This window comes from Oncorhynchus gorbuscha, linkage group LG05, assembly GCF_021184085.1.
Source record: "Oncorhynchus gorbuscha isolate QuinsamMale2020 ecotype Even-year linkage group LG05, OgorEven_v1.0, whole genome shotgun sequence".
NCBI classification, from domain to species: domain Eukaryota; kingdom Metazoa; phylum Chordata; class Actinopteri; order Salmoniformes; family Salmonidae; genus Oncorhynchus; species Oncorhynchus gorbuscha.
In genome coordinates, this window is record NC_060177.1 from 57064719 (window position 1) to 57081434 (window position 16716).

At 40.7% G+C, this 16716-nt stretch overlaps 1 protein-coding gene across 2 annotated transcripts in view; it reads left to right on the forward strand.

Annotated features, from left to right (window-relative positions):
• Window positions 1-4177: 4177 nt before the first annotated feature.
• Window positions 4178-16716, forward strand: part of LOC124036127 (spermatid perinuclear RNA-binding protein-like) — a 60929-nt gene continuing 48390 nt past the window's right edge. For both annotated transcript variants that reach the window (XM_046350284.1, XM_046350283.1), the window contains exon 1: window positions 4178-4444. The gene's annotated coding sequence lies outside the window, so the exon portion shown is untranslated. The remainder of the gene's footprint in view (window positions 4445-16716) is intronic.

Consider the following 16716-nt stretch of genomic DNA (forward strand, 5'->3'; position numbering starts at 1 on the left):
GGAAGTCTAAGAGAGGACATCAGAATAAACAAAATAATTCCCACCTTATGTGAGATCCATCTTATTTATCGCATGATCAATAGATAACAAAAGTTGTTTTGTCGAGATCACAAGATAATCAAAAGTACCACGCATCATCCATTAATTTGTTCAGATGCACGATAACCACCTCATCGAGGAGCCCTGTGGCTAGGCTGCATGCCGCCCAGTGGTGGAAAGTATTTAAGTTAAAAATACTTTAAAGTACTACTTAAATCGTTTTTGGGGGGTATCTGTACTTTACTATTTATATTTTTGACAACTTTTACTTTTACTCCACTATGTCCCTAAGGAAAATAATGTACTTTTTACTCCATACATTTTCCCTGACACCTAAAAGTACTCATTCCATTTAGTCTAATTCACACACTTTATCAAGAGAACATTCCTGGTCATCCCTACTGCCTCTGATCTGGCGGACTCACTAAACACAAATGCTTCATTTGTAATTGATGTCTAAGTGTTGGAGTGTGCCCCTGGCTATCTGTAAATAAAAAAAACAAGAAAATCATGTCATCTGGTTTGCTTAATATAAGGAATGTGAAATTATTCATACTTTTACTTTATATACTTAAGTATATTTATGCAATTACATTTACTTTTGATACAGAAGTATATTTAAAACCAAATACTTTTAGAATTTTAATCAAGTAGTATTGTATTGGGTGACTTTCACTTTTACTTAAGTCATTTTCTATTAACATATCTTTACTTTTACTCAAGTATGACAATTGGGTACTTTTTCCACCACTGGTGACGCCTCCAAGATCTCAGCCAATCACATGCAAGGAACAACGCAGCTAACTTGGCTAGTCTTGTTAGCTAGCTAGTTAGCGAGGTAGTCTTGTTAGCTATTTAGCTAGCTAGCAATACTTTTGTCACTAATCCATGATTTTGTCACTTCAAGATTAGACTACTGCAATGTTCTACTCTCCGGCTACCCGGACAAAGCACTAAATAAACTTCAGTTAGTACTAAATATGACTAGAACCCAACATTTGTATCACATTTCTCTAGCCTCTACACTGGCTTCCTGTCAAGGCTAAGGCAGATGTCAAGGTTTTACTGCTAACCTACAAAGCATTTCTTGGGCTTGCTCCTACCTATCTCTATGATTTGGTCTTGCCGTACATACCTACATGTATGCTACGACCACAAGACACAGGTCTCCTTATTGTTCCTATAATAACTAAGTAAACAGCTGGAGGCATGGCTTTCTCTTACAGAGCTCCATTTTTCAGGAATGGTCTGCCTATCCATGTGAGACGCAGACTGGGTATCGACCTTTAAGTCTTTACTGAAGACTCATCTCTTCAGTAGGTCCTATGATTGAGTGTAGTCTGGCCCAGGTTTGTGAAGGTGGCCAGCTCCCCTCTCTCCACTGGGATTCTCTGCCTCTGACCCTATTACGGGGGCTGAGTCACAGGCTTTGTAGTGCTCTCCCCTGCAGTCCCTAGGAGGGGTGCATCATGCGTGCCAGGCTTTTTTTCTGCTATACTCTACTTGAGTGTGCTGAGTCACTGACATGATGTTCCTGTCCGGTTTTGCACTTCCTCTGGCTTGTGTGGTGGAGGAAATCTTCATGGGCTAACATATAGGGGATTTCAGAAACACTTAAAACAAGGGGTATGTTTTTTGTGTAGGCTTACCCTGGCATGACGTTTTGATAACCGTGTAAATCTCTCTAGGACAAGATGACTTTATCTATATAATCACCTGTATTTACCCCACAAAATGAAATGCTAAGGTTAGCCTGCACGAAACACACCCCTTACATTAAGTGTTTCTAAAATCCCCTATGGGAAAATTAATGGTGGAAAAAAGATTGGCACCATTTCCCTGTTTGACTGCTAGATTTTATGGGTATTATGACACCTCCACTGTGGAGCTCTATTATGCCACTTTCAAAACAACTGTGAAATCTGAAAAATACAAGGTAAAATCATGACACCAGTGATCTTCAGGTCGGAAAGTCGGAGCTCTAAAAAGAGGCCAGAGTTCCCGAGTTGGAATTCTGAGGGCTTACCTGTTTTGCATGTTATTTTGGTATTAATGTGTCAAATATCAGTTTGCAAACAATGTCAAAAATAATATATAAAGTGGGGCAAAAAAGTATTTAGTCAGCCACCAATTGTGCAAGTTCTCCTACTTAAAAAGATGAGAGAGGCCTGTACTTGTCATCATAGGTACACTTCAACTGTGATAGACAAAATCACATTGTCACAATTTATTTGCAAATTATGGTGTAACAGGTCAGGGTTCCATAGCCGCAGGCAGAACAGTTGAAACTGGAGCATCAGCACGACCAGGTGGACTGGGGACAGCAAGGAGTCATCAGGCAAGGTAGTCCTGAGGCATGGTCCTAGGGCTCAGGTCCTCCAAGAGAGAGAAAGAAAGAAGGAGAGAGAAAAAGAGAGAGATAATTAGAGAGGGCATACTTAAGTTCACACAGGACACCGGATAAGACAGGATAAATACTCCAGATCTAACAGACTGACCCTAGCCCCCCGACACAAACTATTGCAGCATAAATACTGGAGGCTGAGACAGGAGGGGTCGGGAGACACTGTGGCCCCATCCGACGATACCCCTGGCAGGGCCAAACAGGCAGGATATAACCCCACCCACTTTACCAAAGCACAGCCCCCACACCACTTGAGGAATATCTTCAACCACCAATTTATCATCCTGAGACTAGGCAGAGTATAGCCCATGAAGACCTCCCCCATGGCACAACCCAAAGGGGGGCGCTAATCCGGAGTTAACAGTTGTCAACATCATACTTTCATAATCTTAGCTAGCAGTCATCATTGTGAATCAAGTCAACAATCTACTGGCAGATCCTTTTCAATACTTGTCATATGAAGAGAAATAATGAAGAGAATTTATATATAAAACGTATCAATGCTCATCGGCCATTGGACATAAACATTACACAACACGTTGGAAATCGCAAATTCAACGAGTGGTTTGGAAGGAATCAGGGGGCTATTTTCCAAGTTTAAGATGATAAACATTCAACATTGGCCATGCTGTCAATGAAGCGTGATTTGTTCCGCGCTCAAAACAACTGTTAACTCCGAACTGCGAAAACTTGACTTCAGTGAGTTCAAGATAACTGGGAAGTCAGGCATAAATGAGCTCCGACTGGGAAAATAGGTTTTGAACGGTGATCCAACTCGGAATTGTATATCCGGCCTCCAGTTGTTTTGAAAGCACCATAAATCCAGAGAATGACTTTGATGACCAAATTTGAGAACGACTTGTAGCTGAGAAAGTAATACTAAGTGTATGTTGGAATTGTGACATAACCCCCCCCCAGAATCGACAGATGAAAGTTTGTTTGTAGTTCTAAACATATTTAGGGTGTTTTTTACTCACTTTTTGTCTCTCCCACGACGTGATTCCTCTCTCCTACAGCGTCCATCACAATTATATGCACATGGCCAGTTATGCAAATTAGGCAATGACATCATTTAGCGACTTCTGGCGACTTTTGTGACAGCCAATAGCTACTTTCCTTACTGAGGAGTTGGCAACACTGAATGTGACCACACTGTGGAAAGGGGAGATTATCATGAATACAATGGTGTTCTCCGTTTTTCCCACAAGTGTTACGGAACTCGTTTGAAGGTAACCAGTACCGGTTTTAAAAAATGAATGGAAGTATGAAAAATGAATGGAAGTATGAAAAATGAATGGAAGTATGAAGGTCGTTTAGTGCCTACCCTAAAAAAGGGGTTAAATACAGTAGGGCCTATGTGTAATATATATATATATATATATATATATATATTTCCTGAGCAGCTTTCGTATATCTTCTAGATATAGGACAAACACTTCAAAACCTTGTTTCTTATCACTTATGTTTTGCCTGTCTTTTTTGACAAATTCAATATTTAATATTTTATCAAATATATATATATATATATATATATATATATATATATATATATATATATATATATATATATATATATATTATACCTAAGGGGTCCTACATTCAAAACCAGATATCTAAATGATCCATAGTATGACCATCTTAAAACAATAACATATATCATCTTAGAATCGCTTTGTTTGAGCCGACTTCGCGGTCAGACAGAGCGCGGCACCTGTTTCACACTCTGGAGGCAGCCCTGTTCCAAATCGAATGCAGTCATTTTCAGCCGGCGCAAACATGTCTACACGGGCGTCCGGGCGAGATGAACCGAGTCCCCTCATTGCTACCACTGTGCGTGCCCTAACATTTGTGATCAAAACATAAGCGAGTGCTGGTGGGTGCTGAGACTACGTTGTTCCAAACCGAGAGGAAAACGGAGTTGTTTGTGCAAACACGAAGTCCTACCAGTGAAATTATACCCTTGACAGATTTGGGATACCTTGATTCAAGTACTGCAACTCTGTAAGTATTTCCTCAATAACAATTTCACAAGATAGCGCAAGAAAGGATGCATATACACACTAGCCTGCTGCACTGTTGGTCAGCGGTGGGGCTAGAAACTTCTCACAGCTGCACATCTCTGAACATTTTCTGATAACACGTTGAGGGAAATGATCAAGTATAATGCTTCCCCCAACGTATTATACCTACTACGCACAGTCTTAAAAATATAAATTGTTTTATTTTCTAGTGACATTTCGCTAGCTAGCTATTTAGTTATATTAATCTATCTAATGTCTGGGAAGACATGCCATTGAGTTAGCTACTATAACTAGTTAACGTTATAGCTACCCAGCTAGTTAATGTTGTCACAATGTTGTCCCAGATTGTCACAAAACAAGTGGAAAAACAGAGGACGACATGTACTTTGACGTTGGTTCGAGCTTTTGCATAGTTAATATTCACTTTAGCTTGTTTAATGTATCTGTACTCTTGTGAAAGTATTTTGATATTCAATTACGTCCCCTTACAATTTATAGTAATTTTTAATATCAAAATACATATAATGATGACATCAATTTAAATTGGGAATCTTCTTTCTCTAACTAGCTAATTGAACAGGTGTGAATGTCATAAAATAAAATAAGGCAGACAACGCAAAATAAAGGCTCTTTTAGGTGCTTTGCATCAGCTCTCTCCTGGTTCAACACTCAACAGCTGAAAAAACATCCTCATGGTGTTGCTGTTTCGGGTTGACTGGTTTGGTGTGCAGTACTCAATACAGCAGAGTAAGCAGCAGAGTGCAAAGACTAGCAGGTACTAGTCCCTGCCTATGGAATGTTATTGGAAACGTTAACAGGAGCCTAATTTCCCAAGGCTCCATGGCCCCAGCCAGGACTAGATATCGCGTTGATGGGTATGGGCAGCAAAGATTTTAAATGAGGATCAAGTGTGTATGACATTTTGTTATGTAATCAGTGTTACAAATGCCTCTTGTGTAAGGGCAATTGACGCTCAGATTTTTCCCTTAACAATTTATCTCAAACAAAAAACAATTATTGCAAAGTTTTAAAAAACCATACCACTCTATGCACAATGACTACTTTTAACAATTTCACACATAAATCGGCACTGTTCTTCAAGTAAATGTGTTTTTGTCAAATATTCTGTGGAAATGGTTAGAAGTATTTTGAAAGCATTCATACCCCATCAACATGTTCCGGTTTTCCATGACCAAGACTCCTCTGCTCAGAGAGGGTTGTTTTGAAATTCAGTCGCTTCATAAGTGTCATAGCTGAAACCATGTCTGCTGTAGCTCAGGTTTTTGGCACTGAGTAAATCTATAATCAATCAAGCTATAATAGTTGAGATGTTCTCTTTTTCTCAGACTTGATCGGTAAGACGTCTGAGGATATTATTGCTGTTTTGTATAACGTCTTACACGCACCCACACACTGCACACACACACCCAATCTTTGAAGAGTCTTATTAGCTTATTCTTGGGTGTCTGAATCTGTCATATCTAACACAGTATCCCATAAAATGTTAGTCACAGGTATAGATGTGATCTTATAGAAATATGACCGTCACGTCACCATATTATTTAGGCCATATGCTGAAGACGGTGCAGTCAATGGATTGTCTCGTCAGTGATTTGAAGAAACTGCATAACACCAATGAAAACAGCAACTGAGAACAGATGCCGAAGTAAAGATGTGCAACATGAGCAGCTGCGTATTAACCTGCCCGTTTCCATCAGCCCACATATCCATCTCTCATTTCAACTCAATTTCACCCCCCCTCTTTTCTATGCCACACCAGGGAGGAGGACTGTCTGAATCAAGTGCATATTGTGTCGCAGTCCTGTGGAATAGAGAAGGTTAATTTAGAACACTGATGATGAAAGAAACCAATCCAGAGGCTTCTACATTTAGCCATGTCTGAAATAAGTGCTTTACCCAGAGAGAGTGCAGAATTGAATGTCCTCTGGGCTTCTTTCTTCCTCAACCATTTGATGTGCTATGAAAATAATTTGAGCGTGGGTGGGCAGATTTTTGCTGCCCCGTAAGAGGTTTACAGTGCATTTATCATGCTTAGGTTGTACAGTAAGCTAATAGCCAGTAGCCACCTTGTTTACCAAATTCCCAAATGAGTTCCATATAAAGGCCATAAATCAATTTGCCTCTGGTCGTTTCCATATTAAAGGACCCATGAGCACCAACTTGAAGCTCATAGGAGCATATCAAATGAAAGCTAAGAGTCTATATGTACATTTTCCAACCATTTTCCGTACTAAAAATGAGGAATAAGCAAAGGCTTTGATTTCTGCTCAAACAGATGGAAAAGAGGTCTTAGAAAACATCTATCACGTATTAGGAACACATCAAAACTCTGAAGTAAAGACCCTTGCCAACTAATATTAACACTTATATTTAGTTTTGGATAAATGATTTGTCTTCTCTAAGTTTAAGAAACATTGCCTTGTGCCTGTTACATATCTGTAAGATATTTAACATTTCTCTCCCGCATGAGGATAATGAAGTAATAAGTAAAGTTAGACCTATCAATTAGTTAATGTTTTTACTGATATCATATTAATAACCCATGCTAGTTGATGCATCTTTAGATCTCCATTTTACAATTTTAACGGATGTTTTCATCTCGGTCACATGCTCTCAAAAGCACTTTTGAGAGCAATGTTTTCCCGCTAATTGCATTTTGGAACATTTGCGCGTAGCCTACAGCCATGTGCACATAGTTGTTTTTCTTCATAATTTAAGCTCGACAATCAACATTTTAATTTAAGATAAACGGTCTGATCTGATACATCAGCCTTATTGCTTTTTTAATAAGGCTTCATGAATTTTGGATCTGTCGTCCCAAAACTGTCCAAGAGTCTATTTTGAACCATACATATTTTTTATTTTCCCAGGGTTGACTGGACACCGTAAATGTCATTTTTTTAATGACATAGGTATTTGGTTGTAATTGTAATGTTTTATAGACTACCAAGAGTGGCCAACCATCCAACAGGAGAGCCTTAAAGGGGTAGTGTTGTATTTTGAGACAAGCTTGAATATGCAAAGAAGCCACTAGGCAGTGTAGGCAACATTTTGTCTGATTCTCTATGGTAAAAAAAGAAAGAAAAGTGCAGTTGTAGAGGTTAGTACAGTACACAGTAGAGCACACTAAAGTTGAGTACTGTTCTTCTGACCTTTACTGTACGGAACTGTACTGTAGTGTGCTGTACTATACTGAGCTCTACTATGCTGTACTTTGATGTCCAAACGTGTGAAACACAGACGTCTATGATTCGGTCCAAACCAACCAAATTTGGTCATGTTTGGGGTCAGAGCTCATTAAAATAATAGCCAGTGTGTAGAAAAATATGCAAAGGAGGATATTGCGTATTTATGCCTTTTGTGTACCTATTTAGGATACATTGCTATGAAGAGAATGACATTCATATCCATAATTCTGCATTTCTGTGTAGTACATATCAGGAACCCATGAGGAAATTCTGTTACTTCAATTTCATTACCAGGTGTAAATCCACTTCACTTACTGCACTTAAATAACAAAAAGAGATTTGTTCAATGTCCATGTGTCATGTCATAGCTGACTCCCCATTCTTTTCAGCGCAATCCCATTACTGTGGAATTGAACCTCTATAGTTGTTGTTAGTGTCACAGTAGGCTAGGTTTGGAGCTGAGATGAATTCCAGCTATCTCCACTTTTATTTTCTTTGCTACTCTATATTCTTCAGCACTCAACTGTATGGCTCATTGAAGTCGGCCTCTTACAGTTTTCAGCCTTACTGAAATAGACCATCAGAGCCAGAGAGGCTTTTATTGACTGTTTTACCGGGACTGAAATATTCATGCCCATGTTTTTGAACAGGCACCACTAGGGTTGCACATTATGGGGAATATTCAGAGGTGGAAACTTTCCGTTGAAATTAACGGGAATAAGTGGGAATTAACAGAAATGCTTGCAATTAATACCATTTAAATGTAGATGTTTTTTTTGCATGGGATATATTTACTATATCATATAGAGACATAAAAAAACATAAACCTTTTACCTTATCAAATCAAATGTATTTATATAGCCCTTCTTACATCAGCTGATATCTCAAAGTACTGTACAGAAACCCAGCCTAAAACCCCAGACAGCAAGCAATGCAGGTGTAGAAGCACGGTGGTTAGGAAAAACTCCCTAGAAAGGCCAAAACCTAGGAAGAAATCTAGAGAGGACCCAGGCTGTGAGGGGTGACCAGTCCTCTTCTGGCTGTGCCAGGTAGAGATTATAACAGAACATGGCCAATATGTACAAATGTTCATAAATGACCAGCATGGTCAAATAATAATAATCACAGTAGTTGTCAAGGGTGCAGCAAGTCAGCACCTCAGGAGTAAATGTCAGTTGGCTTTTCATACCCGATCATTAAGAGTATCTCTACCTTATCATAAGTATACATAATTGCAAATGATTAAATCCTTCCAATAGATATATAAAATGTAGTTATGAATTTTACTTTAATTAAATGAGTTGATTCTTCACATGGGATGATTTCACTGAACAACAAAATAAAGGGAATATCCATTGCGTCTCCCATCTCTGTAAAACGATAGTCTAGAAACTAAAGCTTTGGTGGTCTTCCTCTCAGGCTTCCATTGTCTTCTCCCTGGACCTCCTCAATGTCTACCTCTTAAACATCAGGCTCTGAGGCCTCATCTTCACTGTCACTTTCTGACCTTGTTGAGGATGGCTCATTGTCAGGCTCAAAAAGCCTCAAATTTGCCCGGATGACCACCAATGTTTCAACCCTTGTGTTGGTCAGCCTGTTGCGTGCTTTGATGTGTGTGTGTGTGTACCTAAAAGATGACCAGTTGCACTCTGAGGAAACTGATGTTGGTGGGATATGGAGGCAAAAGTGGAAAGAGCTTCAGATCCACAAAGTTCCTTCCACCAGGTGGCTGATGAGATACGTTGGCACGACTGCCATATTGCATCTCCATCCCAAAGCCCTTGCTTGGAAGTGTCCTTTGGCTGGAAGTGTCCTTTGCCAGACTGGCAAGAACCTTGCCCTCATTTAGTCCAAGGTGGCAAGACATGGTAGTGATGACACCATAGGCCTTGTTGATCTCTGCACCAGACAGGATGCTCTTGCCAGCATATTTGGCGTCCAACATGTACACTACAGCGTGTATGAGCTTCAGGCAGTAGCCTTCACACTTTGTGATATATTTCAGAACTGCAGTTTCCTCTGCTTGGAGCAACAGTTAAGTGGGCAGGTCAGTACGGATTTCTTCTCTTACGTCTTCAAGCAAAGTCTGAACATCAGACAGGATGGCATTGTCCCCCCTCAATCCATGCAATGGCTACTGCTATAGGTTTCAGGAGTTTCAGGCGGCTCACCACACTCTCTCCCAAAATACATCATCCAGGAGGATCCTCTTGATGGGGCTGTCCATATTGGCAGAATGTGATATGGCCATTTCTTGGAGAGACTCCTTCCCCTCCAGGATACTGTCAAATATGATGACAACACCACCCCAACGGGTGTTGCTTGGCAGCTTCAATGTGGTGCTGTCATTCTTCTCACTTTGCTTGGTGAAGTAGATTGCTGCTATAATTTGATGACCCTTCGCATACCTAACAATTTCCTTGGCTCCCTTGTAGAGTGTATCCATTGTTTCCAGTGTCATGCTGTCCTTGAGGAGAGAATTCAATGCATTAGCAGCACAGCCAATGGGTGTGATGTGAGGGTAGGACTCCTCCACTTTAGACCAAGCAGCCTTCATGTACGCAGCATTGTCTGTCACCAGTGCAAATACCTTCTGTGGTCCAAGGTCATTGATGACTGCCTTCAGCTCATCTGCAATGTAGAGACCAGTGTGTCTCTGCACTTGTAGAATACTGATTGAGGGGTGGAGATGATGTAGTTAATTATTCCTTGCCCACGAACATTCAACCTCCCATCAGAGATGATTGCAATACAGTCTGCTTTCTCTATAATTTGCTTGACCTTCTCTTGAACTCTGTTGAACTCTGCATCCAGCAAATGAGTAGATAAAGCATGTCTGGTTGGAGGGGTGTATGCTGGGCGAAGAACATTCAGAAATGTGTTCCAATACACATTGCCCGTGAACATCAGAGGTGAACCAGTTGCATACACAGCTCGAGCAAGACATTCATCAGCATATCTCTGACTAAGTTCCTCCATTGAGTCAAAAAACAACTTCTGATTCCAGGAGGACCATGAGCTGTTGCTATCGATAAGGTGTCAGATTCATAATTTTCACGTCAAATAGAAGTAGAGGGACTTTTGTCAGATGTTGTGAGAGCTGAGGGAACTTTATGCACTTGGCCAGATGATTCTGCATCTTTGTTGTGTTCTTTACATTAGCTGCAGTGAAATGTCTCAACACTTCAGATAGTGCCCATTGCATTTTCCTGTAAAGATTTTTTTAAAATGAGTTTAAAAAAAAAACAAATACAATTCCATGTACAGGCAGTTAGATTAAACAACTCATTTGTAAGATACTTGTTTTCAAATGAAACAGGTGAATTAACACTCCTCCGTTAGCTGGCTCAAGCGAGCTAAAACCCAAATGATTGCAAAACCTAACTAGCAGAAATTGTTAACAAGTTAGAAATAATTTAAACACTTTGCTGTAGGCTACTATTTATTAGTTAACAAAAAATCATGCATGTCATGTAAAATATATTTACCCCACCCAGTATTGTAATCAAATCTTACCAGAAAGCATGTAGTCCTTGGCTCAGACAGTGTAGTAGTGTGGGCTCAATAGCATCTCATTAGTGTGCAAGATCTTGAGAATCAGCTGGAAGAGTGCACTGTACATGGGATGGAAGAATGCACTGCATGCACAGGGTTGCAATTCCATTGAATTGTGGATAGTTTAACCAAAATATGCCACAAGACCTAGAATTTCCTTATGTGTATCCCACAAAAGGTTCACTGTTATAAGATAACTTCTTTTGATACATTTAATACAAATCCCCCAAATTCCAGGGCTTATCTTCCCATGGAAGATTTCTGATAAATGTTGGAAATTTACCAGAAAGTTTCCAACCCTAGGCACCGCATTCTCTTATTTCGCTGTGTTTTGAGCAAGCATCAAGAGGCTCTCTTCTTTCAGACACATTTAGCTATTCTTCGGCTCCCCCAAGAAGGACTTGCTAGGTCCCTTGGGGTAGTCGCTGGTTGCTGCAGGCTAGTTAGTTGAATATATGGTGGTAATGGTGACCGTGGTTGAGTCTTTTACCTCAGCACCGGTTCAGTTCAGTGGTAAGGCCTATGTGATCAGTGGTTTAGAGACACATGCACAAAATCCAGAGGTTTTGTTGTTGCGATATCCCCCAAGGCTGGCCTGCTGCTAGTCCAATGGACCTGGGGTGTACGATAGTATCACTGATTGTGGATCTGAATTGGCTGCTATCTGGAGGTCTACTAGCCTATATGGCTAGAGCCCCACTAGTTTGTGTTTTTGGAAGCTGTGCAGATTGTGTCCACTTTATCTGCATGAAAGTTGTGTGTTTATAAGCACAGATTCAGCTACGTTAGTCTATCTGCCTTGTCCAGGTTGTCCTACTTGCAAAGAGTGCTGCCATTTACTCTCTGGCCTCCCCATTACTGTCATCAGAGCCCCTGTGGCTCTGTCTGATGGGTGTAGAGGATGGGACTGTGATTGCAGCTGCTCAGTGCTCACTCATGCATGGGAACATGATGCGTCCTTTACCTCTCCGGGCAGAGGCACTCTACTGCAGCTGCTATACACTCACAGACCCAAATCCAACCTGGTTTCAGTGAGGACATCCTTTTTTCTTACTGTGTTTTGTGTGTGTATAGGAAATCAGCTAGGCCTGCACACACACGAGCCCAGTTGAAAAAATGATGGGCCGATATTAGCCTTTCGAAATATTTATTGGTCTTTATTCCACAGATAAAGCGCCAATAATATAAACATGCGTCTGTGGTAATTTTGCCTGAAAAAGGCACTTTACGAGCTGCTCGTTGAACGTCATTCAGCTCTAGGTCACAACGTGAGAGAGTAGTAATGGTGGTTTGACGAGGAGTACCTTGCCACAGGCAGCGTATTTTAACTGTAGTTGCTTATTTTCCCAGTATTTTACAAGTTTTCTATCCCGAGAATTGATCACTTTTCTCCCGGGTAACCCAGTATTTCCTGCAAAAAATGGAAGTGTCATTCAAAAGCGTTATAAAGCATGTAAATAGGCCTATGTCTGGATTTCATTAGAGCTTTGATCGAAAATACAAAACTGATGCAACCTGAGCCTGATTTAAATACATTTTATGACCACTACGTTAAAGACATTTAATGAGCCCCAGCCCAAATGATTGTGCAGTTATCCAATACATACAGTGCCATTGGAAAGTATTTAGACCCCTTGACATTCTCCACACTTTAAGTTACAGCCTTATTCTAAAATGTGTGTATGTATCTATATAAATATATATATATAATGACAAAGTGAAAACATGTTTTTAGAAATTGTTGCAAATGTATTAAATTAAAAACAGAAATGAAATACCTTATTTACACAAGTATTCATACCCTTTGCTATGAGACTTGAAATTGATCTCGGGTGCATCCTGTTTTCATTGATCATCCATGATGTTTCTTCAACTTGATTGGAGTCCACCTGTGGCAATTTCAATTGATTGGACATGATTTGGAACGGCACACACATGTCTATATAAGGTCCCACAGTTGATAATACATGTCAGAGCAAAAACCAAGCCACGAGGTTGAAGGAATTGTCCATAGAACTCCAAGACTGGATTTTGTCAAGGCACAGATCTGGAGAAGGGTACCAAAAGATGTCTGCATCATTGAAGGTCCCCAAGAACACAGTGGCCTCCATCATTTGGGGACAAGACCTTAGTCAGGGAGGTGACCAAGAACCTGACAGTCACTCTGACAGAGCTCCAGAGTTCTTCTGTGGAGATGGGAGAACCTTCCAAAAGGACAACCATCTCTGCAGCCCTCTACCATGCAGGCCTTTATGGTAGTGGCCAGACGGAAGCCACCCTTTTAATAAAAGGCACGACTGCCTGCTTGGAGTTTGCCAAAAGGCACGTAAAGACTCTCAGACCACAATAAACAAGATTCTCTGGTCTGATGAAACCAAGATTGAACTCTTTTGGCTTGAATGCCAAGTGTCAAATCTGGAGGACACCTGGCACCATCCCTATGGTGAAGCATGGTGGTGGCAGCATCATAGGGTGGGGATGATTTAAGAGGCAGGGACTGGGAGACTAGTCTGGATCAAGGGGAAAGAGGAAGGTTCACCTTCCAACAGGACAATGACCCTAAGCACACAGCCAAGACACGCAGGAGTGGCTTCGGTACAAGTCTCGGGAATGTCCTTGAGTGGCCCAGCCAGAGCCCGGACTTGAACCTGATCAAACATCTCTGGAGAGACCTGAAAATAGCTGTGCAGGAGTAACGCTCCTCATCCAACCTGACAGAGTTTACATACAATACACTAAATTGACTGTGCCTTTAAGCAGCTTGGAAAATTCTGGAAAATTCTGTCATGGCTTTGGCTTTAATTGACCTCATTTGAGTTTCTGATAGGCCTACCTTCAAACTCAATTGACATCATTGGGAAATCTAAATAAAACAAGACCTGAAGGTACCTCCACAAGTCTGGTTCATCTGTTCAAACAATAGTTCATCTGTTCAAACAAGTATAAACAACACCATGGGCCCACACAGCTGTCATACCGCTCAGGAATTGGTGCAAAAAGTGTAAATCAATCCCAGAACAACAGCAAAGGACTTTGGGAAGATGCTGGAGGAAACCAGTACAAAAGTATCTATATCCAAAGTAAGATTAGTCCTATATCGACAACCTGAAAGGCTGCTCGGCAAGGAAGAAGCCACTGCTCCAAAACCCCTATTAAAATGCCAGACTACGGTTTGCAACTGCACATGGGAACAAATGTCATACTTTTTGGAGAAATGTTCTCTGGTCTGATGAAACAAAAATAGAACTTCTTGGACATAATGATCATCATTATGTTTGGAGGAAACAGGGGCAGGCTTGGAAGCCGAAGAACACCATCCAAACTGATGTACGGGGATGACAGCATCATGTTGTGGGGTTGCTTTGCTGCAGGAGGGACTGGTGCACTTCACAAAATAGATGGCATCATGAGGATATATTGAAGCAACATCTCAAGGTTGCATTTCGGTCTTCCAAATGAACAATGACCCCAAGCATACTTCCAAAGTTGTGGCAAAATGGCTTCAGGACAACCAAGTCAAGATATTGGAGTGGTCATCACAAAGCCCTGACCTCAATCCTATAGAAAATTTGTGGGCAGAACCAAAAACGCGAGCAAGGAGGTCTACAAACCTCGCTCTGTCAGGAGGAATGGGCCAAGATTTAACCAACTTATTGTGGGAAGCTTGTAGACGTCTTTGTCCATCCAATGTAGAACACCTTGCACTGTGGACATTCCAATCTGTAGATGACATGAGTGGTTTTGCAGTTAATGAAATGCTTGACTTGATACTTTTAGAAGCTGTGTCAACAAAATACTTTTTCTATGCAGTATTTCTGCAATGGTTGCACTGATTGCCCCTGGGTTTGTGGTCCAGACAAGTTTTTTTGAGTCGCTAGGAAGATGGCTGTGGACAAATCTGTCATTTAGGGTAGAACATCTCGTAAAGCTTATGACTGGTGACTCTGGGAAGACTTTGCATAGTAACGTGTCACTTTGGATGATTCCCCAATTCTTTTAAATAATTATTTTAATGTCCTCTGCTTCAGTGCTATATTTTGTAACAAAGTACCCTCTCTCTGATTCATCAGGAGGCGCTACCCTTCACAACAAGTTCTCTCTGTCAAGTCATCTGGCTCTTCTACCTGCATCTTTCAGGACCTGTGCGCTGTAGCCCTGATTTTCAAGAAGCGATTCTCTAATTCAGCAGATGTGACACTGTAGTCTGTTTCCTGATCACAAATTCTTCTGACTCTTTGGAATTGTCCATATAGAATGTTCTCTCTTAGCCTTTTTGGGTGGACACTATCTGCCCTCAGAATGGTATGCCCATCATCTAAAGATTGTGTGCAAACAACCATTGTCATTTTTACTGTTGTTGTACTCCATAGTTAGTTTGATGTTAGGGTTTATGCTCTTAATGTATTGGTGGAAGGAAATAAGTTCATATTCTGAGTCAGACCAGAACAGGCAAACATCATCAATATAGAATCCCTCCCCATATAATCCAGTCAAATAATTGGGTTTTAGAATGATCCAAATTGAAGTAATTTTTCCATTTACCTAAGTCCAAACCAGGGTTGGAAGGGCTATAGCAGGCTCCCATGGAACATCCTTTTACCTGTTGGTCCTAAATTGGGTTGCAGAATTGCCGCAACTTTCAATAAATTCCTTGGTTTTCCAGAAATCCTGGTTAGAGGATCCAGATTCACTGCTTACTCCCTCCTGATTACGGGAATCCTCCAACCGGGATTTTGGGCAAAGCAGGGAATTTATTGAAAGTTCCTGAAAGACAAAGATGTTGTTATTATTAGTAGTCCATTCATTCTGTGGGAGGCGTCTCAGTCTCAGGCCGGGTACTCAAGAAATGGTGCTTAGCTGCCAATCCTTGTTCATGTTCAATGGTGGTGTGTAGAGACTCCACATCCACGGTGACCAAAAAGGAAGCTGTACCTATATTGTTCAGTTGCTTAATTTTGTTCATCACTGTGGTATCTTGCAGGGCAGAAAAAAATGATTTCTCACCTTTCCTGTAGGGTCACGAGGTCCCGTTGCTGTTATCTAGTGGACATTTTGCTCTATTGCCCTCAGCTATGTTTTGACTGTTGTGGTTTATGTTTGCTTTGCTCTAGTGTACTATAAAATAGATGGCTCTCCTATTCTTAACACTTTGCCCAGTCATATTCAATGTTAGAACTACCTCTTTAAGGGTTCTGATGCTTCTAGCCTTGAGATGCATTTTTAATAACATAGCTACATTATTTAATTTTTTAACGTGTTTAGTGTTGCTTACTCTGTGTGGTCCAATGCATTCTGTAACCACTCCCTCTTCAACTCAGGGTTGATTCGAAAAAGCTGTTCAAAAGAGGACGTTATATTATCATATCTTTGTACTCCCTGACGAAGGCCATTCAGCTGAAACGCGTTACCATTGAACATGCCATACACATAAAGGCATTTTAATGAATTAAATGAAGAGTGCCTTGGTGTTTTTAAACTCTGCAGCTAC